This window comes from Chelonoidis abingdonii, chromosome 20 (genome assembly GCF_003597395.2).
Source record: "Chelonoidis abingdonii isolate Lonesome George chromosome 20, CheloAbing_2.0, whole genome shotgun sequence".
Taxonomy (NCBI): domain Eukaryota; kingdom Metazoa; phylum Chordata; order Testudines; family Testudinidae; genus Chelonoidis; species Chelonoidis abingdonii.
The window spans coordinates 8,264,989-8,288,848 of record NC_133788.1 but is presented as its reverse complement, the minus strand read 5'-3'; the positions used below and the strand labels follow the sequence as shown (position 1 = coordinate 8,288,848).

Here is a 23,860-nt window from a genome sequence, read left to right as displayed (position 1 = left end):
CCAATCTTGCCCCTGTGTTTCCACGTATCATACTAACAGAGCAGAACAGTTTGGGATGGCAGCATTTCAAACTCTCCTCACCACAAAGGAGCATCAGACTTTCTTCATTTCCTGTGGCTCCCAAAGGATCAAGTTTTCACTTGACAAACTGCCAGGCCACTGGGTAGAAACCAGGTGCCTTTACTCTGTTCAGAACCCCTCACTGCACGGAATTCCAGAGTCTTCTGAAAGCACTTGAACCAGTTACTGATGTATTTCTAACCTCCTATGCCTTGTCTCTACAGGGAAAGGCCACTGCATTGTAACTGACACAATGTTATCTAAGCATGACAGACAAGGACCATCCTGGTTAGCCCTAGAGTGAATCTTCACACCAGACCACCGTGTATGCTATAGGTGCCACATTTGTTACAGAAATCCCATTAGACCAGGGGTTCTCAGACTTTTGTACTGGTGACCCCTTTCACATAGCAAGCCTTTGAGTACGACTCCCTCTTATAAATTAAAAACACTTTTTTATATATTTAATGCCATTATTAATGCTGGATGCAAAGCAGGGTTTGGGGTGGAGGATGACATCTTGAGACCACCCATGTAATAACCTCGTGACCCCCTGAGAGGTCCCAAACCCCAGTTTGAGAACCCCTGCATTAGACGAACCATGACTGACTGAGACATAATTCTGAGCCTGCCTGTCTTATATACACAATTTTACAGACACACACACGTGTCCCAATTTTTCACATTTGCTATCTGGTCACCCAACACTGAATGCAGAATCAGATCAGTTAACACACGGGCGTTCTCCCCAGTAGTCAAGCCCTTCAAGTGCCCTTAACACAAGCAATGTAAGGAAACAACTAACTTGACTCACTGCCTGACCCCCCAAAAGCAAAAAGCTGACCCAATGCAGGGGGGAACCCAGAGCTCTAGAGAGAGGAAACGCTAGAGCAGGGGGTCCCAAAGCGTGGGCTGTAGCTCTAAGATGGGCCAAGCACAGTCCCCAGTGGTCCACCAGCGTAACTGCCTTCTCCTGTCAAGTCAAACTGTTGGGTTTCAAAGATCTTGAAGCATTTCTCTGAGTGCTGGTTGCTAGGGATTTCTCTGGTTACAACTGTTAGCGTTACAATGAAAAGTAAGCAGGGACATTATTTACAGTGTTACAGTTCATATGTTCTAATCCTTAACATTAATAATTTTCCTCCAGAAGAGTTAACAGTGGGCTGCAGTGCCTGTTACAGCTGCACAGGTGGACCACAAGGGGAAAAAGTTTGGGACCCCCTGCCCTAGAGCATGGGTCTTGTGACTGAAGCGTGTATTGGCAGCGATGACTACTGGGTTCTACTTTCACTTGAGCCAGTAATTTCAGCTTGCTGTGCCGGATGAAGACTGAAAATAAGAGTAGGTCTCACGGGGGCAATGACATGAGGCTTAGTTCATGGATGTCTGTTATGTGGTTTGAGATCATCAAATTGAAGGTGCTATGGAAGAGTGAAGTGTCTATTATTACCGAGCCCTAAGCCTCTGAGGAGGCCCCATCACTGCTCTTGTTCCATTGCAGTCGTTCTGCTGTCTGTCTGTCACTATTCTTGGGGCAGCTCGGCCGTGACTGAGACCAGTTCCCAGAACCCCCCCTCCTCTTTGCTGACTCACCAGTGCACATTAAGTTTCCCACACAAAATGTTGACCCACCCACCATGGTTCATACTTCTCTGACTGCTGCTCTCTCTGGAGTCTCTGTGATTTCCCCAGACCACAGTTAACATGGACACATTTATATAATTCCCACCACCCATAACGGTGGAGACATGAAGGCCAGGAACTTAAACAATGTTTTTTGCCCAGCGTGCATTAGTCACATATAGTTTCCTGCTTAAGCCTACAGAGTCCCAGAACAAAAGGCCTCTGCAGAAGAAAAGCTCCGGATGGCTCAGGGGCTTGGAGCTGGAAGAAGGGCATTCCCCCTAAAAGTCACTAGTTCAAATCCTGCCCAAGTCAGCAGATGGCAAGTTTTAATTACTGCTACCAAGTGACTTATTACAACTAACGTGCTAAAAATCAAACCATCGTTACACTGCCCACCCTCCTGCCAGCTTCTTTATTCCACCCACCTCTTACTGTTTGACTTTTAGATTGTAAGCTCTTTGGGGCACAGGTTGACTTTGCTCTGCATTTGTATAGTGCCTGCTATAAAGAAGCCTCAAGCAGAGTGGGGCCTCTAGGTGCTAATGCAACAGAGCCACAATCTCATCTGATGGGTGCGCAGAGGCTTATGCAATATAAGGCAGAGGACACAGGCTAGTTCCTAGCAGATGGGCATCCACAGCACAGAAATCACTGTTCTGCACAGCAGTCAGATAGGCAAGGAAAGTGAACTACTCCCTCCTTCTGCTTTCTCTGCATCAGGGCTAAGGCACAGCTCGTTCGGGGGTGGGGGTGCTTGCACTGCATGGGGTGTGCACATCCTGCGACGGGGCTATCCATCTGGCATCTTTCACCAGCACGGGACTCTTTTGCAAGAGCAGCTTTGCTGCACAGCCTGTTTTTAAATCACATTTCTAATCTTACAGTTTCTACAAGCCACAGTGCTACTGGAAAGCGCCCATATATTGGTTCTTAACGTTTTGTGGAGCTAGGCAGACAGTGAGCAGATCCTGCTTGAAGAAGCATGGTGGAAGTAAAATTTCACATTATCTAACACAATTTAAAAGTAAAGAGAGTCAGGAAAGTGTCAGAGTGACCTGAGAATCCAGACAGAATGGGAGCATTAAAGGACTGTGCTTCTTTTAGATCATTAGGGTGTCATCTCTTGATAGCTGTACCCCTGGCAGTTGTTTTACTGCTTACAGCAGGTTTATTATACAGGAAAAAGTCATTTACCAAAATTCACGGTCTTTCTGCACTACAAATCCCACTGTTCCACCCTGTACTATAGGCAAGACCATAACCATGTTCTGTAACCAAGGCAAAGACTTGGCCCTGTCCAGATGTGCCAGTATAGCCTGGTTACAAAATACAGCTACAGTTCTTGTACTGGGGCCCCTGACACAATTGTATTGGTAGAGTAAACAGTTATATGCAGTGAAAAACTCAGAGCATTAAACTGGCTATGTGACTTCTTTTAGCCAAGGCAAGCCATAAACTTCAGGCACCCTAAGGGAGATTAGATCCTAAGTATTCCATAAACATGAACTATCCTATCACCCATGAGTGCCCTTTAGAATTTGGTGTCTCAAAAGGGCATTTTTCAAGTGCCCTAACACCTCCTGCGCTTAATAGCCAATGAACTCATGTATTAAGTTTCATTTTCATAGGGGAAAGATGTGCTTGTTGATGCTTCAAAGGTCTCAAGACTAAAAATCTGCAGAAGGTTAGATGAACCCTTGTTATCTCAAGCACCATTTATTGGGATGCATTTACAGAGGGCTTCCCCTATAGAACAGACTTTACCAAGTTCAAAAAGCTTTTGCACAGATCCCAATGAAAGCTGGAAAAAAATTCCATGACATTCTATGCTGTCTTACTGAACTTAAGCACAGACTTTCCCCAGGCTGAGCAGTATGTTCAGTACAGGATTGGCCGACAGATAGCTGATTAATGGGCAATCCTACGGAGAAGCCGTTCTGATCACATAGGATAGTGCTTTTCATCTATATTCATTCTAGTTCCAATAGTTTAATGACTTAGCCGCTTTAACCAGCTGCTGTATTAACCAGTGCATCTCATGTATTTGTATGATCTATAATATTTCCATGCCCTGTTCCAAACATGGAACCACCTGCTTTTCTCGTCTAGATACCGAGATTCTCAGTGCCAAAGATCAGTATTTTTCCTAAAATAAATAAAACACAAATGCAAAGAAACTACCCAAGTATAGTCGTTTTAACTCACAATCCTCATTCATCCACTCTTAAGTGGTTATATTTGGATTCATCCCAGAATCCTTTGCACTGGTTCCCCATGTTACTTCAAACCACATGACAAGTGCTGCAGCACTTCCAAAAAGCATCATAAGATTTGGTGCCACATTTAGTGCAAGGCTCTGGCCACTAAGGAACAGATAGCAGGGAATAAAGGACAGAAATTTTCCTTGTGACACACAGGTTGAGACACCCTTATATTTATGCCATGTTATCCCTCAGTAAGCTGCCATTCAAGGACGGACTGCTGTGTTGGTCACTAACTAAAATATCCTAGTTCTAGTCAAGGATGCCCTTATTTTATACATGTGGAAACTGAGGCCAAGGAGGTTAAGTGACTTGTTCAAGATCACACAGTGCCTGACACTACCCACCAAGCTAGAGCAGTAACTTCGTTAGCTATAAACTAAACAGAAGCTACAGAACTAAGCTAAGTGGAAGCTCTATAGAACTACTATAGTAGAGCTAAACAGAAGCTATATGACTAAGAAACAGATTATAGTCTTGGGGAAGCCTATGTGGAGAGATGTGACTACATGCATTAAACCAGTATTTTACAGACACAAAATGCTCAATATTCAAAATGAAGCTAAAGAAAAATCCGTTAAGTTCATTTTGCATGATGTAATTGCCTCGTAAGTTGTTCCAGTAGAGGCCTCCTTTTCTGGGGTACTTACACATTCAGAAGCACTTCAACATCCAGGAGACACGCTAACAAGTCATGAATAGAAATGGGAGAGCTCCCAAGTGAAGGGAAAGTCTGGGTTGTTTCTAGAGGCAGCTGCTTTTCACGCCTGCCAGGCTCAAAGAATTATTGAAAACTTTCCAGCACTAATTGGCAAACACAAAAGTCTTCAGAGCCTGATGCAATAAACCAGGGGTCAGCAGAAAAAATGGATCTCCCAAAAAAAGGCATTGTCAGTAACTGCGCTGAAACTTGGTGCAACGTTTTGGCTAGTTGGTTTTTACAGGGGCTGTGCTGGGAGGGAAGTTACAGTTGCACATCAGCCCGGGCACAGGTAGGAAGTGGCATGAAGGGGCTGATGAGATAAAAAGAATTTAAAACAGATGAAAAAAAATCAAAGGGAAACCCCAAGTAACATGTACGTAGCTTCTTACTGTATTCTCAGTACAATATAAATGTTTAACGAAGCCTTCCCTGCAACACTGTGAAACATTAACACAATAAATAAGTTAATTATTACTGAAATGCCCTTTGAGAGTCAATGGAAGTTAGGTGCCCTGATGCTTTTGAAAAAAAAAATCTTACTCTGTATGAGTAATGGATAAATAAATCCATTTTACAGATGGGAAAACTGAGGTACACAGGTTAAGTGACTCATTCTAGGCCACTGCAAGAATCAGTGTCAGAGTTCAGATAGTTCTCCCAAAATTAAGTAACAAATTTAAGCCATGTCAATGTCTCAGATCTCTTTTGTGCCTTAATATGGGTCATTGCTTCCTGGGAGGCAGCCTGGGTCCAGGGGATAGGGCACTTGAGTGGGACTCAGGGGAGCTGAGTTTTATTCCTGGCTCTGCTACACATCTTTGAGCATGTCATGCCTCTTTTATTATATTAATTATTTATTTACTATTGTACAGCAGCTAACTGCACAAGAGACTTAAATACTACTGAAATAGAAATAATAAAACATCCATAGAGAAGCACTCTGAGTTGTGAGCCCAGACAGCCCCCACCCACCCAAACTGATATAGTATTTGAAGTCATCAAGCTGGAGTCAACAATGTTAAGCCACAGGAGTGCAATTTGACAACACTTGGTTACATTTATTTCAATGTGTTCCTTTCACTTCTGCTGTAATTGCGCCAACTCTGGCTATTTGCTGGATCAGATTTTGTTTTTCGGTTTAGAAAGTAGCTAATAAAAATATTGTTCCTTTAGGACTTGTTCCAAGGCAATAGGGCTGATGCAAAAAATGTAATTTTTATTGGCTTTTTAATAAAAAAAAACATTTTTTTTAAAAGACTAAAAATGAGAGATGAGTGCTGGTATAAGGGATGACTCCAAGAGTCACGTGGAATGAAGTCATCTCTCCACTAAGGGAAGCACTGTGCTACAACATGAAAACCAGAAGCTGAAACTGACCATAAACCAAATGAAATTGACCTGTGTAGTTTTATCGGCCCAGCAAAATGAAAACAAACTGCATAAGGCCCCCCCATCTAAGAAGCAGGTGTAACGGTGTTAAAAGTGTGTGTGCACTGTTGAAACAGACTCTGTACATGGTAGGGTTCTGTGTTTGTTTCTTAACAATCTACTTACCACCCACGTTCAGTTTACAAGTAAAAAGATGGTTTTTTCCCTCCCAACTGCTAGCTCTGGAGAATCAACCAATGATCTGAGAGCTGAAATGGGTTTTTTATAGCTCACGCATCACTGTCAGCAATAAAGATTCTGCAACAAAAATGCATGTTAGGAATGAAAGGATGATTCTGTGGCTAGGGCACTAATATAGGACTCAGGAGGGCTGGGTTCAATTCCTGGATCTGCTGCAGACTTCTTGTGCAAATCACCTAACTTCTGTTGCACCCACCCTTTGCCTGTCTTGTCTAATTGGACCAGAGAGATATCTGGGATAGTGTCTCTCACTATTAATTTATGCAGTGATCAGCACAATGTGTTGTTGGGGAACTACAGTAATAAAGCCTGTTTCAGAGTGGTAGCCATGTTAGTCTGTATCAGCAAAAAGAACGAGTACTTGTGGTACCTTAGAGACTAACAAATTTATTTGAGCATAAGCTGTCGTGGGCTAAAACCCACTTCATCGGATGCATGCAGTGGAAAGTGCAGTAGGAAGATATCTCTGTGTATATATATATCTTCCTACAGTATTTGCCACTGCATGCACCCAATGAAGTGGGTTTTAGCCCACAAAAGCTTATGCCCAAATAAATTTGTAAGTAATAAAGCAGTTAACAATCCTGGAGATGAGGCGGGATCTAGAATAGAATCCAGACCACTCTCTCTGAGCTGTGTTGGCTCTGCAGGACTAAGAGGAGTAAACAATAATAAAAAATTACGTGTGTCACTAGTTAGCAGAGACAGCTCTGAACACAAACAGGGAGCAAATGTGTTGGTGAAGAAACAGCTAGGTTTTTACATCATAGGCCCACACTAACAGTGACCCACAACCTTTCTATTTAAAAGGAGGCTTGAGTCTTTGTTTATAAGGCCTCAAAGAGGTTTTTTCCCATGCTTGGGTTTTTTTTACCTCAGAAATACTAGAAATGTCAACTCTGGTCTTCTCTCTTTTTGCTGGAAGAACTACTACTTGTCTCAGACCACGTGTATTGTGAGTTCTCACACCTCAACTGAAACCACAGAGGAGTTGAAAGCTTCCAAGACATCTTTTCTTCAAAACATTAGTTAATGAATGAAGCTACATTGGCACTGACACACAAAGCTTTGTCTCTCCCAACAGCTCACTCTCTGACTCATGCAATGTCATCATTTCACTGTCTAAGCAGGGACAGTCTCTTCTGAGTTTGTGAAGTACTATCTGGTACAATGGGGCCCCAATCCTGGCTGGTGTCTTTGGAACTGCCGTAATATTGTCAAGCATAGAGTCCTCTAGGACAAAGACGACCTGAATTTCTAATGTAAAAAACAAGTGTGGGGGCCAGGGGGAGAAATAAAAGCCACAGACTCACAAGCCAACTCAAAGCAGTAAAAAAGGAGCAGGAACACAATTTATTTCTCTCTCCCTACCAGTAACCACCATTAACTTCAACAGCAGCTCTGGGTGGTCAGGACCTTTGAAACCAGTCAGGGCATAGATGGTTTACATAAATAGCTTTTATCTGACCATTGGGAATGAGGTCAAACCAACGAGGTGAACAAGAACAAGCCACGTTCTAGCCTAGCTCTCTCTGCCTGGGCTAACACATTGCTTTAATATATAAGTAGTGCATTTAGGACCACTGCCAGGTGGTGTAGGTTAGAACAGTGATGCTCAATCATGGATACATGGATCCCTAGGGTATGCACAGGCCTTCCAGGGGGTACAAAAACTCATCTAGATATTTGCCTAGTTTTACAACAGTCTACAGAAAAAGCACTAGCAAAGTCAGTACAAACTACAATCCCATACTATCACTTGTTTATATTGCTCTATATACGCTGAAACGTAAGCACAATATTTATATTCCAATTGATTTTTCATAATTATATCATAAAAATAAGCCAATTTTCAGTACTAGTGTGCTGTGACACTTCTGTATTTTTACGTCTGATTTTGTAAGCAAGTAGTTTTTAAGTGAGGTGAAACATGGGGGTACGCAACATAAATCAGACTCCTGAAAGGGGTACAGTAGTCTGGAAAATTTGAGAGCCACTGGGTTAGAACAGCCCCCCAGCCTGGAGACGGCATACAGCCAAGCAGAATATAAGGAGACACAACTGAATCTTGGCCTCATCAGATAATCCAGGCCATGATTTTTATCACAACAGTGTCCCTTTGAATATACAGGTTTACACTAGTTCCGAAACAACAGCCCTCAGCCTTCCAAGCTCATAGCTCAAACCCCTCACACGGCTCATGATTGGCATTTTTATAATGGCTCTTGCTAACATTTTAACCTGTGGCTTGCCTCCATGCTGCCCATTTGAAGTCCTGCACCCTTAGTAGTTTCTGCCAGGCCCAGTGCCATTGGTTGAGGAGAGCACGGCTGTCTGACTGCAGACCTGCTCCTTGCTAGACCTGGCTAATACAAATGGATTACATTCAAGCAGCTTAGCATCAGGCAGCAATTGTTTTAAACTGCCAAATAATAGACCCCAGTTTATGAACAGGCCAGGCAGCTCCTCCTCAGCAATGACAGGGCCGGGCTGAAGCGTGCCAATTAGAAGGGGCTCTTCATGAGCGCAGCTGGATAGAGGAGCAGCAAAGAGAGCAAAAGCTAGGGGCAGACACTGCAAAGCTAAACCCCCCTTCAAATGCAAGTCACCCCTGAGAAAACCCTCCTTTCCAACCATGCAGGCTGGGCTGATGAAACCTGACACTCATCTCAACAGGAATAATTTCTAAACTGGCGTTCACAGGACTACCAGACTGACAATCAGCAGAACAGCAAACAGTGCTTAGCACTGATATAGTGCGTTGTCTTCAAGCCATTTCCAAACACAGCTTGGACCAGCCTGCCTAGATAGCTAAAGATAACGGGCGCCTCTGCCTTTCACTCACTCGTGTTCATGGGGCCTGTCCAGATGCACCATTAGCCCCTTCCTATGTTTGGAACGGAAGCTGAAAGGGGCAGGGACCTTTATGGTGTATTATTTATACGAAGCACCATATACCCCTGCAGCTCTATAGAAATACGAACAATACATTCCAGGCTGCCTTTGTTTAGAATGGCATTTCCCAGCTACAGACAAGAAGAAAACTGATCCTGTAGCACAGCAATGCCAACCTCTAAATGATGAGACAACCCGAAATCAGCAGCGATGCCCAGCCCGGCAGCCAACGAGTGCCACGCAATCAAAAAGCCAGCACACAATAGAAAAACCCAGCTCCTGTTTGAAACCAGAACTTGGTCCGAGTTAAGCAATAGATGATGACGGCCAATGTCATTCCCATCTCTCTGGTTTCAGGTCCCTGTTTGTTCCCCCTGCTTGGAATTAAAGAGAGAATGGAGCCATTCTGTGAGCATGCGTATGTCCTTACTGTCAAACCTACACCCATGCGTGCAGGTTACAAGCCAAACCAAGCCAGGATTGCAGTGTTGGTTGCGTTCAGGTGGGTGTGTTCCAGGGAGGGGGGGCGGGCAGGGACCGACTGCACATCTTAAAACAAAAATCTCCTGTAACAGTCTCTGCCCACCACACGCAGCCTTCCACATTTAATCACTGCCAAGCCAAAGGCAGGCAGCAGCATCCCTAGCACAAAACCCAGCCTACCGTAAGGACGGTGGCCTTTTCTTTCCCCGGCCCAAGGACAATGCTTTGCCATGAACAATCCTGTAGCAAGGAGATGCAATGCCAGACTTCAGTGCCCCACCCCTGGCATTTTCCAACAGGGAACCGCACCAGCTTCATCCATTCCCCCCTCTCCTTTGTTGCTGGCTCAAGATTCATAGATTCCAAGGCCAGAAGGGACCATTGTCATCATTTAATCTGAGCCCCTGGATAACACAGGCCACAGAACTGCCCCCCAAATAATTCCTAGAGCAGCATGGGCTTGCATAATGAGCCCCCCAAATCCCCTTTGCTGCTGTGTTCTTCACCTCCCTCAACCCTGGCCCTTCTTACCTTCTTCCTTAGCATCCAGCTTGCAGGGGGGCTGTGGGGGAGCCCTCCCGGCTGCTTGCAAGCCCCTTTTTCCCCCCCTCCCTCCAGCCCTAGCCTGAGGCTGCAGCCCTCTGGAATACAGCCTGCCACTCCCTCAGGCTAACGCTGGCTGCATCCAGGCGAGGGAGAGAAGCGGGAGCAGGAGGGAATTGACGACACCGAGGCAGCCAGAGCTGGAGGATGCTGCTGCCACACAAGCCCAGGGACTGTAGAGCAGAATCTCCCCCCTCTCCCTAGCAGGCCCTGGGGAGGGGAACAGGCACTGCAGTCCCTGGGGCTGGCTGGCTCGCCTCCTAGCAAGGTGATGGTTATCTCTGAAGAGACTCAGTCACTGTCTGTCTAACGCTGGGCTCTGCGAATCCCCCTTCCCCGCCTGCTTGGAACAAAAGGGGAAGGAGCAGAGGAGGGAGGGGCATTCCAGCTGTTTTTGTCAGAGCTGCACACAAACCTTAATCTTCCCGTTTCCCAGGCCTGAGCCCAGCAACAAAAGCAAGCGGGAGGCTGGAAAATGTAGATCCCCGTACAATGCTCCCAGGCAGCTGAGGAGAAAATCTCCACAGGTCAGTTTCAGTGAGGGTTTTGTTTAAAGGGCCCTAGGTGTTTTTAATGGAATAAGGGATAGAGGCCAAGCTACAACACTGGGAATCAGAAGACCTGCATAAGGACTCTATTCCTACCTCTGCTACCGATGCACGGAGGGGCCTTGGACAAATCACTTCTCCGCTGCTTAGTGCCTCAGTTTCCCCATCTACCAATGAAGACGAGCAATTCTTACAGGTGTGTTGCAAGGCTGAATGCATCAGAACCTAAGAGGCACTCTGACAACCCCCAAGGCCAGGTGCTCTTTGTACAATTATTAATTACCATGTAGGAGAGACAGTGTAAAAAATCCCCTATAGTAAGTGGAAGTCATTTTTAAAACTACCTTGTAGGCCAAGCAGCTGTACTGAGCCACAGAAGCCTCACTGGGCTCTGTGTTTTCTTTTAAAGGCTTTGCTGAGGGCTACTTTATGCCTCTTGAGTTTCAGGTTCAAACACCCCCTTTCTCCCCTTAAAAAAACAAACAAACTGAAAGTCAGTCAGAGTCATCCAGTTTCACAGTCTCCCCCGCAAAAATAATAAGTAGTCCTAGACCCACTTGGAAGGCTGCCTAGCCTCACCTAAAAGTTCACAGCCCTTTGCCAAAGCAGCAGAGAATCCTGTGGCACCTTACAGACCCCCAACTCTCCTGGCTTCACCCAGCTCTGATCTTAAAATACTTTTTACTCCCTGCCCCTCAAAAAGGGGTGGAATGGGGAGGAAACTTCCCTTTCCACTCAACAGAGATGCCTGGTTCTTCATTCAAGGACCTTCAAGTAGCCCCCTTTCCTCATCATTTTGGTTTTGCTCCAAGTAATTCAAGGCGGGGTTTTTCTAAACTACATTGAACTTTCTGGGTATTTTTTAACTTATGATGATGATTATTATTTATTTGTGTAAAGGAGGGGGAGGAAGCAGGAAATACCTTCTGGCTTGAAAAAGACAATTTGCCTCTGGAGAACTTAACTAGAATGTTTCTAGGGAGCTCAGTCAAAAGGTACCGCCTGCAGCTTATGATTCAGTTCTTAGTTTAAAACCCAGGAATGATGGGAAAAGATGACGTCCATCTGAGTTTGGAAGAGATATGCCTTTTGCTATGTTATCACCATGCTGATGCTCTCAGATTTGTAAGCAGACACAGGTGAGCTGAATTGCTGCTTGGCTGGCAAAACCTGCAAGGCAGAGGCAGGTGCTGCAGGAAATGGCACTTTGCCCTCTGAGTTCCTAGAAAGTAGTGCTTCTGCAGGTATGGGGTATCTCTGTGCTGCCAGAGGTGCACTCTTTTGGATGAGAAGTCAGCATTAGAGATCCGAAGGTGCTTCACTTCCATAGCACTTTTTCTCCAAGGATCTCAATGGAGTTTACCAACATCAGTGAATTAAGCCTGAAAAAAGCCCTGCGAGGCAGGCAGCTATTCTCATGTCCCATTTTACAGGCGGGGAAACCAACACAAAGAGGTGAAAAGACCTGCTCAAACTCAGAACCCAGGTCACCTGACTCCTAGGCATTTCTTCTTCGATATGTTAAAAAGTTGCTACATGTCCTACCCCCACATTACTGTATTTCAATGGTGGGTGCAGCAAAGTTGGGGGGCACTGTGGCCTGGTGGAGAGAAGCCTAGATTACAAACTGGAGTCCTTGGTTCTATTGCTGGCTCTGCCACTGACCGCATGGCTAACCTTAGGCAAGTCACATCATCTCTCTGTGCTTCAAGTATCAGAGGGGTAACTGGGTTAGTCTGTATCCACAAAAACAACAAGGGGTCCGGTGGCACCTTAAAGACTAACAGAGTTATTTGGTCATAAGCTTTCATGGGTAAAACACCTGCTTCTTCAGCTTATGCCCAAATAAATGTTAGTCTTTAAGGTGTCACTGGACTCCTCATTGTCTCTGTGCTTCAGTTTCCCCATCTGTAAAACAGGGATAATAACACATAACCTCACTTTGTAAAACATTTTGAGATCTACTGATGAAAAGTGCCTTATACAAGCTAGATAAGAGATTTTCAAAGCTACCTCAGGGATTCAGACACACAAAGAGCTTTGAAAATGTCACCTCTCTTTTTAATGTGCGTTCGGATAAGATGTTACAAAATGGACATTAGTTAGAATTATGCAGCTTAAATAAATCCCTCTGTAACCTCCCTGGATTTAAATTTTAGGTCAATTGCACAATTTTATGAAATATTTTAATGTGATATTTCAGTCTTGGTACTAAAATTTCCATATATATAATTTCATTCACAGTCCTCTCTCCATTACAGCATATAAGGTCAGCAAATTTTGTGTTGTATTTTATCTGAGAACAGTTTGTGGTCTGCACAATGGTTGAATGTCATTTCCTCATTTCACTTTCCCTTTAAATTAGTCCTGGGTCCTTGTAATGATCTAAAATGCTTTAAAGGTAGGCTTGGAAAGATTAGATTTTTAGCAGTACATGTTGATTTCATGATGCGCACACAAACTGAAGAAAAAATATTTTCCATCAAAAATAGTCAAAATTTGCAGACAGGCAAAGTACGAAAACTGCAGCTTGAGAACTCAGTGATTTAAGGCCATTGACTTTATGTATTTTGATAAGTGATGTTGACAATTTGTGTTTTTAATAGTTTTAAAGCTTTAACTTTTTGAATCTCAGCATCTACTGTCATTAAATAATTATTGTCTGACCACTGCCACCCACAATTTCCCACCACTCTGAACGTTTAAGTAGATAAAAATAGGAAAAAATGCTTAAAAATAAACTGAATTCCACTAAGCCTGTTTTAAAGGCAAGTACATCAGGAGCTGGTATGTTCCTGAATGTTTTTGCATTTCATGAGCAGAAGACTTGAGTTACAAGAGCACGTTGCTTTCTCCTGCAAAACTTCCAGTACTCTTGAGAGCTCCTCTCATAAACAGCCATCTATCAAAGTGACTCTTATTTGCATTTCACCAGGGTAGCTTCAGCCAGGATGAGAGGCCAGTTGTGTTAGGTACTGTACACACTTATAGGAGGACACAGTCCCTGCTTGAAGGAATTTACAATTTAGAGCCCTGATCCTACAGTTGGGATCTGCTACTCAGAATCCCTGAAAACCTGTGGAGTCCCAGTGGGCGAGATTCTCCTCTCCCTCACACTAGTCTATATTAATGTAAAACTTGGGTAAGTGAGAGGAGAATCAGGCCCATTGACTTCAATACAGAGCTGGTCAAAAAACTTTCCACTACACTTTTTCCATTGAAAATGCCATTGTGTCAAAACCAAGAGGTTTTGCAGTAATGTATCTGTTTTGATTACATTTCTCAGGTCCAGGATGGAAATTCTGCTGACAGACTGGAATCCCCCCCATGCAGATTTACCAATAGCACAGCTGTCAGGTACGCTGGGAGACCTAGGTTCAAGTCCCTCCTCTGCTTGATTTGTAGGCAGGACTTACACCTGCATCTCCTACATCACAGGTGAGCACCCCAACCAGCAGGCTACGGAGCCAGTCTCTCAGGCATGCTTTTTCACAAAACATTTTGGAAGGTCTCCGTTTTTTCGCATAGTGGAACAAAAACAAATTTTGAAACCTCAGACTTTTTTTTGGAAAACAGTTGTTTTCTGGATAGCCCTATTCAATGGAGCTTTGCATAGGTACAGGAGCCTGCACTAGCAGACTCCAAATCAGAATCAGAGCACCCCTGTCCTGCAAATAGTTACGCATTTGCTTAACATTACACAGGTGAGAACTGCCAGTAGAGTCAATGAGGCTATTATATGCATAAATGTTTGCAGGATTAGGGCCTCTAATGAACATTTCTAGCCTATTGTATTTGCCTTAACCATCCTCCTAGCATAGACTTGCCTTGAGCTTTAAGTGATGGGATGTACATTTTGTTTTGAAAAGTGGCTTTTTATAGGTAGTCAAAACTCTCTCTGCTTGATTGATACGTTATTTCAATTCAGTGACTGGATTTGCATTAGCTTTTGGGATCACTGCAAATCTTCAGGGCCGGGTTTTTTTTAATGGTTCTGATGGATTGAAATGTTATACAGACAAAGTAACATAGAAACCAGGGGAATATTCAGCACGCACACACACACACACACAGTGAAAAGAAAAGAGCAGACGCATGACATCTATGGCCAGGTCTACACTGCGACTTTAAATCGGTTTAATGGCCGATATACCGATTTAACGCTGTATCCATTCACACGACGTCGTCATTAATATCGACTTAAACGGCTCCTTAAATCGATTTCGGAACTCCTCCCAAACGAGAGGAGTAGCGCTAAATTCGATAGCGATAACTCGGATTAGGGTTCGTGTGGACGGAAATCGACGTTATTGGCCTCCGGGCGGCATCCCAGAGTGCAGCACTGACCGCTCTGGACAGCAATCTGAACTCGGATGCAGCGGGCAGGTAAACAGGAAAAGCCCCGCGAACTTTTGAATTACATTTCCTGCTTGCCCAGCGTGGAGCTCTGATCAGCACGGCTGGCGATGCAGTCTGAAATCGAAAAAGAGCTCCAGCATAGACCGTACGGGAGATACTAGGTCTGATCGCTGTATGGGGAGACAAATCTGTTGTATCCAGCTCCGTTACAGAACACGAAATGCCAAAGCGTTTGAATAAAAAACTCCAGGATACACAGCGCTGCGTGACAAGCGTAACGGGAAGCCAGAGACTCAAATGGACGCTCATGAAGGGAGGGAGGGGGTACTGAGGACTCCAGCTATCCCACAGTCCACAGCAGTCTCTGAAAATTATTTGCATTCTTGGCTGAGCTCCCAATGTCTGTAGGTTCAAACACAGTGTCTGGCGTGGTTCAGGGAACAGCTCCTCAGTTTATTTCCCCCCACCACCACGTGAAAAAAAAAAGGGAAAGATTGCTGTGCTATGGCGTTTGCTCAATGCACTCCGCGAAAAAGGCGCCAAAGGGTTGTCTGCTGCCTTCACAAAGGGAGGGGTGAGGCTGTACCCAGCACCACCCGGGGCAGTGTTTTCTGCCCCATCAGGCACTGTGCTCTCAACACGGAAGTGGGAACTATGGGATAGCTGAGGAACAGCTACCCACAGTGCACCGCTCCTGAAATCGATGGTAGCTTTGGACCATGGACGCAAACAATCGATTTCGGGATCCCACTGTGGACGCGCTAAACCGATTTTATTAGATCTGTTTTGTAATATCGGTTTAAGCTAATTCGAAATAATCGTGCAGTGTAGACGTACCCTCAATTGCTATATCTATGTTATCTCTGAACGGGGGAAGCAGAAATGAAATGGATGCAAACTCTTACCTATTTTTTTTCTTTTGTTCAGCGCATCCTCAATCAAATCACCAGGAGGGCTAACGAGATGTCTTGAAACACAATGAATTTGTCATTACTTCAAAGGATTACTCTTTCTATGGCCCTGATAGTGCAAGATGTTCTTGGGGGGAGGGGAGGATCTATCACTTCACATGGGGACCTATGAATAACTTCTTGCTGGACCAGGTCTGACATTTGCTAATTCATTCAAATCTCCTCAATATGTATTGTTGTTTTTACATCACCCAAAGCAGGGCTAGGTACAGCACATACACTGCATAGGATCCCAGCCTCAGAGCTCACAATCCATGTCCCCCTGTGCCTATGCAGAGCCCCACTGCCTGAAGTAGGACCCTGTGCAGAGTCCATCCACATGAATCCAACTGAAGTATTGGGGCTTAACTGGGGAGAATACAAAGGAATGGGGAAGGGATGCAACCCAAGACTCTTTAAAATCCGTTCTAATTATCTGGTCTGTGGGGCTTTTTCAGCTCTTTCCATTATGTTGGTTTTTATTTTCTATTTTTGCATTTGTTTGATTGTAACATTTTCCTTTTTCTTTTTGTTTTTAAATCCTTTGCTATTTTTCTTATTTCCACCCTAACCCTATTGGTCTTAGGGTGACCAAACATCCCAATAAAATCGGGACTGTCCCGATACTTAGTTGTTTGTCCCGTGTCCCGACCGATGTATGGTCGGGACACCATTTGTCCCGATATTTTGCACTCTGGCTTTTTCTTTTTTTTTCTTCGGTGCTTCACACCCGCCCCCCCCGCCCCCAGTGTGTCCCGATATTTTGTTCTTGTCATCTGGTCACCCTAATTGGACTTCCCCACCCCAAAACAATTTCAAGCACTCCTCTTTTCTTTCACTTTTACACCAGTGTAACTACGACATCTCGGCCGCACTCTGCTCCCCACCAGGGACTTCTCTCCTGACAGTCCTACCCTTCTTCTTATCCTTAGGGTCCTGTAGCCCAAGTGTCATTGAATGGAAGTTAGTTCTGATGGCTAGTTCTGCTAATGTCAATTACCAAAGGCCAAAACGAGAAAAGTTTGGTGGGTGGAGATTTGCCCTGATGACAGTTGTCTGCGACATGGGATGCTGGAAGTTCTTCCTTGCTCTGTTGGTGTCCTCCAAGCTTTTACACTGGTGCATCTCCCCTAACTTCATTGTAGTTACCCCTGGTTTACATCACTCTGAGAGAGAGAGAATGTGGCACAGGATCTTTTAAAGACCACTTGAACACAGGTGTGTTTGATTGGAGTGAGGGAAGGCCACAGGGGCCTGATTTGATATAATATGAGAAGTGGCAGGTTTGAATTCTTACAGGCTGTGTGTTTGCAACTACAAGTGCTCTTAAAAGAATATTTATGTTAAGTAGCAGTTATGCATGGCTATCAGTATGGAAAAAGAAGCTCTTCTCTTCTTTCTGAAGTGAGCCCAGAAGATCCCCGTGAATCTTAAACATTCATGTTTCTGAATATATATTCCTGTGATTGTGACTTAGGTGGTTGGGGGTGGAAATCTACTTGTTTGTCTAGAGAATATCAAAATGAAATGACCATACTTGGAAATGTTGCATAACTTTGTCTGCTTCCTCTGTGCACTTATTTCATTCCCACCAGCTCATTGATGCAGTAGCAATGACAGCATAAAGTTCTTCCTAAACAATTGCACTGGAGCTATAAATAGTATACTGCACCGCAAGGCAAAGTACAAATTCCGGCATTAGTGGGAAAAGTAGAATTAAAAGAACGATTCCAAAAAAATGAGGCATTTCATTCTTTGGATCCAGATGAGCTGGAAGGATTTGCTGCTCTTGGGATTGGAAACTACTTTAGGCCTCATTCATGCTGAGCCAGGAATAAAGTTAAAAAGCAGAGTGTGAGCAGAACTTAAATATAGCTCCAGCTAAACCAGTTTCCAACACATTTTGACCAGGTAGGGCCAGATTTTCAAGGGTTCAGCTCCCATTTGGCACCGAAACAAGAACCAGCTTTTCAAAAGTTCTCTAGTACCCAGCAGCCCCCACTGTGATACTTATGGCCACATTTCCAAGACAGCTCAGCACATTGGGCAGGGCCGCCCAGGGTGGGGGGGCCATGGGGCAATTTGCCCTGAGCCTCGTAGGGGCCCCGCGAGCCCTGGCTGGTAGTGGTCTGGGTCTTCGGTGGCATTTGGGCGGCGGGGGGCCCTTCAGTCGCTCTGGGTCTTTGGCGGCATTTCAGTAGTGGGGTGCCGTTCAGCAGGGACAGCTCCAGACACTAGCCTCGCAAGCAGGTGCCTGGGGCAACCAATGAAGAGGGGAGCGGCACGTCCGGCTGCAATTCGGTAGTGGGGCCATCGCTCCCTGGCGGAGCGAAGGACCTGCCGCCGAATTGCCCCTGATCGCCATCGCAGCTTTTGTGTGTGTGTGTGTGTGTGTGTGTGCGCGCGCGCGCTTGCGGCGCTAGAGCCAGCCCTGCCCTTCAGTGCTGCCGAAGACACGGAGTGACTGAAGGGCCCCGGCCACCGAAATGCCACCGAAGACCCGGATCGCCGCTGGGTGAGTACAAGCGCTGCAACTCCCCTGCTTTGCCTCAGACCCCCTGAATGCTCTGACATTGGGTGCCACTGACTTTGGTGCCTGATGGGAGCTGATCTCTTTTGAAAATCTAGCCCCAACTGTGGGTGCTGAATTCTTTTGAAAATCTGACCCCGAGTATGGATGGGGCCAATCGGTGTTACAACTATATTTTTAAAGTATGTTCTAGTTTGAAGGTCTAATCCCACTCCCACTGAAGACAATTGGACTGTTGGTATTGATTTAACGGGATGTAGGACCTGGCCCCAAGACTCTACTGTGGGGCTCTCTACACTAGGATTAGTGAAACTTTCCACATTGCTCAGCGCTGTGCATTCCTACACGCTCGTTAAGATCACTGAGAGACGGTGGGTGGAAACATGCTGAAGGATCATGGCAATCTTCTGAGGAATTGTGAAGACAGAGAAGAGCTCACTTGCTTCTTTTCCATTATTGTTCACCTCTGCTCAAGTTAAACGCGTATCTTAACTATTACTTGACTTTAAGACACCTGTATAATTTATTCATTAAAACACTCCTGGTTCCCGTTGTTCTACATTTTTAAAATAAACCTTCTTGCAACATCCCTGTTGATCGTAAGGCAATGTTGAACAGACTCTATGCAAGAGCAACCTGATAAAGCTGCCCGTAGTGTAACAACTGGGCAGTTCAATGTGGTTATCCACTGAAAAGGAGCAAGAGTGCTCAGCACCCAGCAGCTTTCACTGGGGCCGAATTTTCAAAACTGCTCAGCACTCAATATGTTGAGCCCTTTAGAAAATCTCACCCCAATTTTGGGAGCTGAGTCTAAGTGACTTGCTCAAGATCACACACAAAGCCCGTGGCAGAACCAATAATAACAATACTAGCTCTTACCTAGCACTTTTCATCAGTGGATCTCAATGCGCTTTATGAAGGAGGTCGGTATCATTATCTTCATTTACAGATGAAGGAACTGAAGCATAGACAGATGAAGTGACGTGTCCAAGCCCAAAGTAACCCAGCAGGCCAGTAGAAGAGCCATGAATACAAGCCAAGCCTCCTGAGTCCCAGTCCAGGGCTCTAGCTATTAGACCACCCTTCCTCCCAGCTGTCATTGAATGTGCAGATGCAATCCAGATAGGGGTATCAAACACCTGGGAAGGCAGAACCAAATTGAAAATTGACTCAGGAGGGTCAGAGCAGTGAGAGGCTGAATGGACACTTGATGCTAATATGTGTAACCTCCTATGCTTGGGAGAGAAGGTAAACCCCAATATAAAATTAAGGGGAGGATGTAACCAAGCAGCAATACTCCATAAACTTATAGCATGTTCACTTTCATTTTCTATTCTTAATGCTGCCCTAATATTGCTGGTTTCCCCTGAGTAAGGACTGCAAGATCAGAACCTTACTCTCTTCTAGGGGGCAGGGATAGCTCAGTAGTTTGAGCATTGGCTTGCTAAACCCAGAGTTGTAAGTTCAATCCTTGAGGGGGCCATTTGGGGATTTAGTTGGGGATTGGTACTGCTTTGAGCAGGGGGTTGGACTAGATGATCTCCTGAGGTCCCTTCCAACCCTAATAATCTATGATTCTCAGAGGACTGAGGCTGCTGATTGTGCCAGTTCAGCTAAAAAGGAGTACTTATGGGGAGGACTTTCCCACTGTAGAGCTCAAAGCACGTTACAAAGGTGGGAAAGTATAATTATCCCCATTTTGCATATGGGGAAACTGAGGCAGGAAACAATTAAATGATTTGCCCAGGGCTGCACTATGAGTCAGTGGCAGATGGAGGACTAGAACCCCAGAGCCCGAGTCTCCTCCTCATACTGGTGCATTTCCCTTAATTTAATCAGTTAAGCCTGACGTACACAGGAGAAGCCAGCCCCAGCTCTCTTGATATCCAGTCTTATGCTCTATCCACTGGACGAGGCTGCATCCAACCCCACTCACCTTATTCTTTGATTAATCTCTTACCTGCTACCCTATACCTTACAAAAAGGTATTATTAATGAATGGGGCAACTCTGAATTGCTTTGGAAATCAGGATTAGTTCAGGCTCATGGATAGGGAGGGTTATCTTTAGAGAATATGATAAGATGACTCCTTCCTGCTGCTGCCTCAGCTATGCACCAATGGAGTTTTCTTTTTGTTGCAGGGAACAAGAGACTCTTACCTCTCAGTCCTTATAGTTTGGGGTTTGTAATGCTCAGGGCCCCTATCATATGGTGTGAAGAAAGCAGCCTGCTTGCCTGTTGTATAGGCCCTGACACAACTGCTGTTTTTAATCGGAGACTAAATAGAAGAACCAGATGTTTCTAGCGCTAGAACTATGGACATAGTGAGCAAGGGGACAAGAGACTCCCATTTTCTTTGGATAAACTGGATGCTTTAGAAAATCAAAGAGTGGGGATAAGAGCCAGGCTGAAAACATCCCCTCACTCCAATTTCCATGGCTAGAATTTTCAGAAGAACTCAGCATCCACAGCTGGGACTGCATTTACAAAAGAGCTTAGCTCCCATTTAGGCACCGAAGGAAGGACCAGATATTTTCAAAAAAAGCTCAGTACCCAATGTGTTCAGCTCTTTTGAAAATCTGGCCACAACTCCAGGGGCCGTGCCCTAGAAAATTTGACCCTGTCTGTTTATAAATTATTACATGCAATAAGCTTGATTTCTTGGCCTCTTAGCACTCCAAAATAGTAGGGCTCCCAAAAAAGAATTGGCTAGTGAGTAACATCTTGCATCAGAGTATCGCCAATGTAGGACCATATCATTATTCCCCACTTGGCAAAGAAATTGGTAAGACTTGCTCAAAGTCCTACAAAGAACATCCTGATGTCTCTTAATTTTCATCTGCCAACAGTAACCACTAGACTTACAGCAACACGGCTACCCCTCTAATGCTAGACTTACGCTGTCTTTCCTGTTTACAGGTGACCATGTATATGGTATTTGGTTTTAGCCGAAGACCTTGACCCAACCCCTCAGATGTCACAGTAATGAGCAGGGTATAAACAGACAGATGAAACCCCAGAGCAAATCCTATTTCCAGACTAATGGTGGGAAGAGGAATGTGCCTCAGGGTTTTTCTTGGTGACAATGATTACATTGTATTTTGTTCTTTTAACAGAAGTGGCCATATGCAGCAGCAATGCTCTCTTCTAATACAGGGGAAATATCCAACATCTATTGGAATTTCAGTTTTCTCACCACGCTGTTTTTGTCATCAGCTGGCTCCACCACCCACTAATCTCTGATCTCCTTTGTTAAAGAAACAGTAAAAGGTTTAGAGAATTAGTGCATTACTTTCATAGGAGAGAGACTATTTCTTTATGGAGTAAGGATGTATTTCTCTTGACAGAAGAGTAGTGAAGGGCCCTGAATGACCTCATTCTGCCATAGGATATTGCTGGAGCATGAACACCATGTGTAAGGGAAAGCAGTGACAAAAAACACTTGGGTTAAAATGTTGATACAATCAGGCTGAGGAGGCAAACTATTTTGCCATGTGTTTTTCTTGCTTTTAGAATGTTAAGTATGGAGAAAGTCCAGTGGAGTGTGGAGTTTGTCAGTTAAATGCCATAACAGATATCAAATCCAGGAACTCTCTCACGGTTTCAGCCTCCTGCCAGCTTAGCTGTACAACGTCTTACCTGCATGGATATCCTGATACTAGACAGAATCACCACTAGGGGGCTTCATGGCACATACTATAATGCTAGGTCTCACTGTGAATACTGTACCTACAGTTGACGCCAGGCCCTGGTCTGTGTGGGGAATCGACCTAAGATATGCAACTTCAGCTACGAGAATAGCGTAGCTGAAGTTGACGTATCTTAGTTCGACTTACCTCGCATCCTCACGGCACGGGGTCGATTGCCGCGGCTCCCTCGTTGACTTTGCTTCCGCCTCTCGCCGAGCTGGAGTTCAGCAGTTGACGGGAGGGCGATCGGGGATCAATTTATCGCGTCTACACTACACGCAATAAATCGATCCCTGATAGATCGATTGCTACCCGCCGATCTGGCGGGTAGTGTAGATGTACTCTGAGTGTTGCACATGCTTGATACCTTTCAGTCGTGTCAGTCTAATAGTATTTAGCATTTATCTTCAACATGCAGTGCAAGACACTGTGGCGTAATGGAGAGAGTACTAGACTAGTATTCAGGAGACCTGGGTTCTTTTTCCAGCTCTGTGAGTGTCCTGTGGGGTGAGGCACTTCTCCATATGGGGATAATGATACTGACTTCTGTTTTAAAGGGCTGTGAGATCTATGGATGAAAAATGCTGTAAGAGCTAGCTATTGTTGTTACAACCTTTAGCCAATTCATCCTCACAACACCCCTAAGTATCTACTACTGTTCTCATTTCATAGATGGGGAAACTGAGCCACACAGCCAGTGAGGTCTAGCATTAGAACTGAGGAGTTCCTAGATCCCAGTACTGTGCTCCTGAGCAGACTGCACCCATTCCACATTACACATACACAGTGCTTAAAAGGAGCAGCATGCTCTTTTACTACTGCTAAGTAAGGTACAAAAAGTATGATTGCAAAGAGCATCCCTTTGGAATAGGATGCTCTATAAATCAGACATAAACTGATGGTTAATATTTTATGAAATACTGTAGGTTATATTCTGCATGGGGAGTAAATAAAAACCAGATCCATCCATCATTTAGCTTCCTGAAGTTTTAAAAATAGTTTAACTTTCTGGAGCAAGACCAAAGCAGGTGATGTGTGTATTCCTTTCCTTGACATCAGCAGCAAAGTGTGCCTCGTGCATGAATGAACCAGACAGAGCAGCCTTCTGCAGCTGAATCACTTTTTGCAAATGTGGCCCCAAACATTCAAACACATACTTACTCGTGGGCTTCAGTAGGATAGAAGTGGTGTATGGGCCTCATGCCGGGATTCTGCCTGGGGCGAGTTTCTCTCAGTGTGAATTAGAAGGGACATATCACACGAATACAAAATAATGCATGGATCAGAGGAGGTAAATTGTGTGCCCCTATTTACCCTTTCCCATTAGACAAGAACAGGAGATGGTCAACAAAACTGAAAGGCAACAAATTTAAAACTGATAAATGGAAATCTATATACAATGCATAAATTGTGGAACTCATTGCTACAAGATATTAAAGGCAAATGCTTAGTTAATTAAAAAAATAGACATTTACATAGATAGGAGAAATTTGTAGAAGCAATATAAAACCACATGCTTGAGGG

General features: G+C 44.6%; 1 protein-coding gene across 2 annotated transcripts in view; it reads right to left on the bottom strand.

The window, feature by feature from the left end:
• The window catches only part of CLIP2 (CAP-Gly domain containing linker protein 2), a 123,737-nt gene extending 113,104 nt beyond the window's left edge, over positions 1–10,633 (bottom strand). For both annotated transcript variants that reach the window (XM_032786954.2, XM_032786953.2), the window contains exon 1: positions 10,189–10,633. The gene's annotated coding sequence lies outside the window, so the exon portion shown is untranslated. The remainder of the gene's footprint in view (positions 1–10,188) is intronic.
• Positions 10,634–23,860: the final 13,227 nt, after the last annotated feature.